Here is a 7,706-nt window from a genome sequence, read left to right as displayed (position 1 = left end):
TGAATGAAATAAAAATCTCAGTAGCTTACCCATTGGGGTGGGGATATAAGTGGTTATACACATATATTTTATGTGTATATATATTCATATAGATGTCTGTAGAAATGTCTTAGGGTTTTGTATAATGAACTTCTAATAATGTTTTCATTACAAGAAATCTTTATATAGTCAAGACAAAGTGAGGTACATCATCCTTGGAGGAATCACCATAAACATGGTACTAGCAAATTTACCTTATGCTTATTTAATGACAAAGTGGACCCAAATCTTTCATTTATATATTAATTGGAATCAGCTCATTCCTTTACAACTTAACATTTATTAATTGAGGACATAAAATGAAGACAGCATGTCCTGGGGACAAATGCAGTGATGAGGACAATATAATTCTCTGTCTTTCAAGAACCAACATGCTATGAGACAGTGAAAAAATTACAGTGTAATATAATAAGTGCTGTAATAGATATGAATTAAATACTGTGGGGAACTAAGTTTAAGCCCTTTCATCAAATTCATGAGTCAAAAATGGCATTCTAGAAATAAGTTTCTTATGTTTGTCACATGATATGTATAATAAAAGACAAATTCCAATGTGAAAGTCAAAGCTTAATTATAAAGTTGGCATGAACTTCTGTTCTTGGTAGCCACTAAAATAGAAGTCATTGGTATATTTAGAAGTGTCTTTTAAAATTACTAACCTCCTATTTAATGAAAAAGACATGGTCATATTTTTTCATCACTTGCCAACAATATCTTCTGTTTGTATCATATTTCTAAAACAAATCACCTCATCTTGCAACTAAGTCTATTTTGAGGACAAATTATGTGACTGGAATGCAACAGTCCCTAATGTTTTTCTTTGTGTGTTCTACTCCAGAGAAGAAACATGGGAATTCTTCATTCTGGTCATCTGGGTATCTTGTCAGCCTTATAACCATCTTTCATTACTTTTCTCAAGCATGTGCAAAATACTCCAACGAATGGTTGTTTAAGATCCAGACATAAAGGGAATCATATGTGTCAACATTTGGTTACATAAAGCTAACATTTATTATGTGATTTTTTTCTTTCACTGTTTCATGTGTTAAATTTTAGTAGTTTCAGGTCTTAACAAGACAATAAAGATCTAAAAGGAAAATATCATGTAACTTTATGTATGCATACAGTAGCTATTCATATATTATTGTTTGTTTGCTTTGATTTATGTATTTGCTACAGGGTCTCACTCCACATTTTGAACTCATAGTGATCCTCCAGCACTGGGATTACAAGCGTGCACCACTGCACCCTGTCTTGGTGGCTGGTTCAGCAAACCTGGGGGCAGGGCCAGCACAGCATGTGGTACCCGGGATCAAGTCCCAGTCCCTGTACTTGCCTAAGTAGGTGCTTAGTCTGCTGAGCTATTTCCTGGTCCTTATTCATATATTATTGAATATAGATTTATAAGTAAATTTTCTTTTAAAAAATCTATCTTCCTAGATTCTCCAATAGTTGATGTCAAGACAATGAAAGGTGATGGCAGATAATTTTGGAGGATGTGTTCTTCAAAGGTCTCTGTAAGCATCAGAGTCTCATTTTATTCTCCTAACAATAAAGTAGATCTTGTGCATTCATTCTTAAAGTCTCTAAAGTTCATATTTTTCCCTTTATTTCTGACTTGACTTGAGTCCCAAATATTAAGGAAAAGCTATCCAAGATGTGGGGGTAAAGTAATCTCTCATATTTCATGAAAATAACTTTCTTTGACTTGCTAGGGTTTTTTGTTTTTTGGTATCCCCAAGCACATTTTGTTTGTTTGTTAGTATAAATCTTAAATTGTAGAAATCAAGGGAGGTGCACATATTTATTTTACTGGTTGCAATTGCAGCCCAGTAGAAAAGATCACCTCAAAGTATATGTTTGTTGGCTCTTTCAGAAAATAATTTTTTGTTGTTCTAATTCTAGCAGTCTTACTCAAGAGGTTTTTTTGTACAGTGACTCTGTGTGTGGATGATTATGGTTCAGCATAAGGATACAGCAGGTAAAGAGGCTTTACCTCTTGCTAATTTTTTTTATTAATAAATTCAGTAAAACTTGTGAGAATGGCTTTAAGATTCTGAAAATTATGTATCTGAAACGAATGGTCACTCTCTTCTGTCATTGTAATGTATACTGTCTTAGCATTTGGGATTGGGATGCTATAGCAAAGCACTGTAAACCAGTTAGCATACAAATAACAATATACATCTGCAAAAATTCTTCTTCCAAAGGGGTAATATTCACTTACTTCCATTAGAATAGAGACACAGATTCAGGGGTGCTACCACTGAGCCCCTCCACCACTGCCCTCGCACCTTCTCTGCTCATCTCCTCTCCTTTCCCCACCTGTGCCTGGACACTTTGCCCACACAACTCCCTCAGTGCCCTTCATGTGGTTTCTTCCCTCTCTCTTCACGCAGCTGGTTCAATGCTCCCGTCCAGCTCCCAAGCCCTGGCATCCTACTCCAGCTGAGCCTGGCCCCCATCCTCTGCTCTCAGAGAAAATATTTTGTTGCTTATTGTATTTTATTTAATTTGTGAATTTTTAAAAGCACATATCTGTAGTACCTCTTAACTACCTACATTAATTGAGGGGAATTGGTGCATGCACATCACACATCTTATTTCTTTTTATTCCTCCTGCCAAACTCCTTCCCACTCTGCCTCCAGCCTCTTTCCTCTTCTTTATGTCTCTGTCCTCTTCCCCCCAAACAAATAAACAGCATAAAGGTATCACTCTTGCTTCCCAAAGCCTCTCACCTTATCTGTAGATAATAGTCACTAGGGAATATTGAGGCAAATCAGTCAAACTCAAGACCTATATGTTCTTAAAATGGAGCTCGCAGATTTCTGTACATTTCTAAGTTCATATTCTGTTTTCTGAAGCATAACACTTGGAGCACGAGTTATCCTGTGTTCTGGCAGTGTCTCACCTGTGTTTTCTGTGCTTACTCAGTTCACCTAAATTATTGAACTTGGAGGACACCATTCACATTTTCCGGTGTGTGTACAGAGAACACCTCGCTCAAGATTTGTTCTACTAATCCCCAGTGGAAACATCTGGAAACACAAGAATATAAGTATATTTGGGGAAACTGCTTGGCTTAAAATTGTTTTTTACTTTTCAAAACTTTATACAGAGTCATTTCACTTGTCAGCAATTTAATGCTTTCAGAGAACTTAGGTCCCTTTTGGAATGTCTAACTTTTAGGCTTGAAGAAATTGTTAACATTCATAAAGTCAACTTAGAGAATTTTATTTTACTTCTCCAAATTATAGCTTAATCATAACTGTAGCATATTTCTTCAAAACATTCATTTACTCTTATGTTTTTTTCAAGAGAATTAAATCATTTATTGATTATACATGATAACGGATGATACACAGCTTCAAGCCTATCTATCATTGTAACTGGTACCAATATTCAATTTAGATATATAAAATGTGTGAACAATCATTTTTATAACCGAGTAGCTGACTGTTTGCTTGGGTGACTTTTCCAATTGTCAAATTCAAGGTCACAACAGTAACTGTTAGTTCATCTTCACCAAGGTTTCTGATGACAGTGACTTCTTTAAGCAATTGTAAAGAAATTTTAAATGGAACCTGGCATCACCCTGAAGGAATTCCAACTTCATGCTGTTGGGCATGTTAACCAGGATGGCTTCAGAGTAGACTAACTTTACACAGCACATTTTAAATAAGACACATTCATTCAGCATCATGATCAGACTATTATATTTAGCAATCAATAACATGGGTTCAAAAAAATGTCTACTTTAAAACCCTTTGTTGGAATGCTTTACACTTTCCACAGAACAGAAACTAAAATAACATGTTATAAAATTAGTCACAAATACAGCTTTCGAGTTTTTTGCCCATATGCATGAGTATTGTCTAAAACATGTCTTCTCAGCAACCACTGTGGTTGGCCGAGTTCACAAACCTGTTGTAACCTGTAGCTTCCCTGTCACTTCTCTGGCTCTCCTCTCCTGCTAAGCTTTGTTTCCTGAAAGTGTTTAAAACCTTCTGCCACTGCCATAGCTACTGCTGCTCCTGGAGCCACCATAGCCACCTTGATTTCATGGTTTGGTAAAATATTGACCTCCACCACTGCAGGGCCCAGAGCTTCTGCCTCCAAAGTTTCCTCCCTTCATGGGTCCACAATTTGAAGACTGACTGTTGTAATTGCCATATTCATTGTAGCTTCCACCACCTCCATAATTGCTTCCATCATTACCAAATCCATGGTAGCCACCTCCTCTACCACCATATCCACCCCCACCACAGCTGCCACCAAAGGCACCTGGACCACTGAAGTTTCCTCCACCACTGAAACTGTCGTTGCCACCAAAACCACCTCCATGACCACCACCAAAATTTCCAGAACCTCTTCAACCTCTTTGGCTAGATGAAGCACTAGCCATCTCCTGCTTGGACAGGGCTTTCCTCACTTCACAGTTGTGGCCATTCACAGTATGGTATTTTTGAATGACAATCTTATCCACAGAATTATAGTCATCAAAGGTTATAAAAGCAAAGCCTCTCTTTTTTCCAATGCCTTGGTCAGTCATAGTTTCAATCACTTCAATTTTTCCATATTGTTCAAAATAATCTCATAGGTGATGTTGTTCAGTATCTTCTTTAATGCCACCAACAAGGATCTTCTTCACCGTTAAGTGGGCACCTAGTCTTTGGGAATCTTCTCTTGAGACAGCTCTCTTTGGTTCCACAACTCTTCTGTCCACTTTGTGTGGCCTTGCATTCATGGCTGCATCCACCTCCTCCACAGTGGCATAAGTGACAAACCCAAAGCCCCTGGAACGCTTGGTGTTAGGGTCTCTCACTACCACACTGTCTGTGAGTGTTCCCCATACTCAAAATGGCTTCTCAGACTTTCATCAGTTGTTTCAAAGCTCAGCCCTCCGATGACGAGCTTCTGTAGCTGTTCAGGCTCCTTGGGAAACTCTGATGGCAGTTGGAAAAGAGACTGATGATGCTTCCTCCGCAGTGTCCACCAGCATAAAAAGCTACTCATATGTTTTATTAAATTATTTTTTAATCTTTTATTTGTTTATTTGGTACAGGGTCTTGCTATGCAGTTCAGACTCATAGTGATCTTCCTGTCTCAGCCTCCTCAGCCATGGGATTACAGCCATGCACCACCATGCCCGGTTTTGGGGCTGGCACATGCCTGGTGTTCTGGGGCCAGCATGGCATGTGGTTCTGGGAATCAAACCCTGGTTCTTGTGCTTAGCCCACTGAGCTATCTCTCCAGACCTTCATACATTTTATTATTATTGATCTCAATTTAAAAATTTGGATAGAAGGGATTACTAACTAGGAGTGGAGGATTTGTGCATTAATGTGTCACAAAGTGACACTGTCTTAACATCAGTCACTTGAAAACATGAACTTATTTTCTGGTATTTTGAGGAAGCTACCAATATAAAATAAAAATAAATTCTACTGAATGGTAACATATTCTGAATAATTTTATTTTTCTGCCTTTACATATTAAATGAATATAGACAATGAAAAAATTATTTCTTTCTATAGGCATTTGAAATGTTAATATCAAAATAATTTTAAAATCTACCTTGTCTCAGGTGTCAATAAAAACTCCATATTTCTACAACATTAACTAATAGATTAGGCCCCAGATAGCTTGATAGATTTGGGCCAAGTTTTAGACTAAGTTGGATAGTTCCTTATTTCAGGTGAAAAAGTATGTAAAACTTGATGAATTTTTGCCCTCTCATCCAAAACAAACTAAAACTGAACAATTTGGCTGATTAATTTTGAGTTTATACATATTTTTTTCAGTAATAAAATGTGAAGCAAGGTCAAGAGGCATTACAGCAGAGCCTCAGTTTTAGCAAGAAAAATATCTATGAACTAAAGTGGAAATTCTATAGAAATTTGGTGGCTGAGCAAAAATCTTTAAAACTTGAACAAGGACTGAGAGTCTGGGAGAGGTGAACATTTCATGAATTTTGCTGTCACTTATAAAAGTTGTCTTCTTATAGCTCTAGCTGTAGAATTTTCTACTAACAGATTCTTCCATGCTGTGTTACAATTTTTTGATGTTTTATGGAAAAAATTCTCTTAATTGTTCCTTTTCCTTAATGCCATGACCTTTAGATTTGAATCACTCTTTTGTTTCTTCTTAAAGTTCTTTCATGGGGGAGCCAGCTAATTTCTTTGGAGGGCCAAGTCAGAGGGCATGGTAAAGGAATCCAACAGTGCTGACCTCCAAATTGCATTTGCTTGTGGGCCCTGTGAGGACCACTGTTTCTTCTGTTCTGGGGCTGTACTCCCCAGTGGGTGAGGAGGTGGCCTCTGGCCCTCCTCCTTGTCTAGACATCACAGCTCTGAAGCTCACAATTACTTCTAAAGCATTTTTTTGCTGTCTTTCCCATGAGGATGGTTGAATCTTTATGCAAATGAAGCCTCTAGAGATCTCTTTGAATTTATGCCGAAATATTCCTGAAAGCTACTGACATTATGGGATTCAAGTGAAGCCATCTTGTCTTGGGGACAGATGACAAGATATCTGAAGAAATAATCATATGGGATCTGAAAGAGATTTGATATAAGCTTAAAACTACAAGTGCATGTGAGTCAACACTTCCTGCATGATCTCAAGTGACATGGTGTAGGAATATTATTTTATAAGTTTGGGTTTGTATATTTTTTAAAGCACAACACTCTCTAAAGTGTGGGATACACATGAGAATATCCTTATCTGGCTTGAGGGAATACTGAACTCAAAACTTTACTTAGACTAGGAGTAACTTGTAATTCAATTGAAATTTCTAACCATTTCATTTTCTTTTTTTTTTGTTAATGCTTGCAAAAATGTAGTAGGTATTAAATAGTTGACTACATGTCATGTCTCGTCATAGAGAACAGAAGAAATCCCTTTTTCTGACCTTTACCTGGGTCTAGTACATAGACTCAAGACTGCAGAGTCTCAAGTGTACTTGACAAATATTGAATAATGAAAGGAAAAATACAAATAACCATAGATTATGAACATAATTTATTTCTTTTTACTAATGAGGAATCAATGTTGTATACCTGTGGGAAAGTAATTAGTACAACAACCATGTGATTGAACGTTGAGTTTGGGGAAAGAAGGGAATGGTAATGTCAGAAATCAAACTACCTACTTAGGGGGCTGAGCAGGAAATCACAAGTTGGAGGCCAGCCTGGGCAACTTAGTAAGATTATTATTTCAAAGTTAAAAGGAAAAAGAAAAGATGTAGATCCATTGTAAAGCAAACTCAGCACATAGGAGGCCTTGGCTCAGCATGTTCAATAAAAAACGATTACTGCAGAAGTAAAAAAAAAAAAAAAAAAAGAAAGAAAAATATCAGAGCCGGGGAGATGGCTCAGTGGAATAAGCGCTTCCCTGGCAAGCACAAGGACCTAAGTTCAATCCCTGGTTCCGCAAAAAAAAAAAAAAAAAAAAAAATCAAACCTTAAATGTGAATTTCACTGTGAGTGGGAGATGGAAGGAAGAAGTTTAATTTAAAATGAAATTTAGGAGTACCAGGTAGAGACAGTACTTGGTTGGTGAAAGATTGTTACTTTTGGTGGGACGTGTTCATAAATTATAGTAATATTTCCCTGTGGTGACAATTAATATATTTTATAAGCTTTTACTGTGTATCAAGAGTTCT

At 37.0% G+C, this 7,706-nt stretch overlaps 1 pseudogene; it reads right to left on the bottom strand.

Moving 5' to 3' along the window:
• Positions 1-4,037: 4,037 nt before the first annotated feature.
• LOC101574103 lies at positions 4,038-5,056 on the bottom strand (annotated as a pseudogene).
• Between the last annotated feature and the right edge of the window lie 2,650 nt (positions 5,057-7,706).

The sequence above is a fragment of the Octodon degus genome, unplaced genomic scaffold (assembly GCF_000260255.1).
Source record: "Octodon degus isolate 3935 unplaced genomic scaffold, OctDeg1.0 scaffold00256, whole genome shotgun sequence".
NCBI classification, from domain to species: Eukaryota; Metazoa; Chordata; class Mammalia; order Rodentia; family Octodontidae; genus Octodon; species Octodon degus.
The sequence above is the reverse complement of the archived record's forward strand: the minus strand, read 5'-3'. Positions and strand labels throughout refer to the sequence as shown.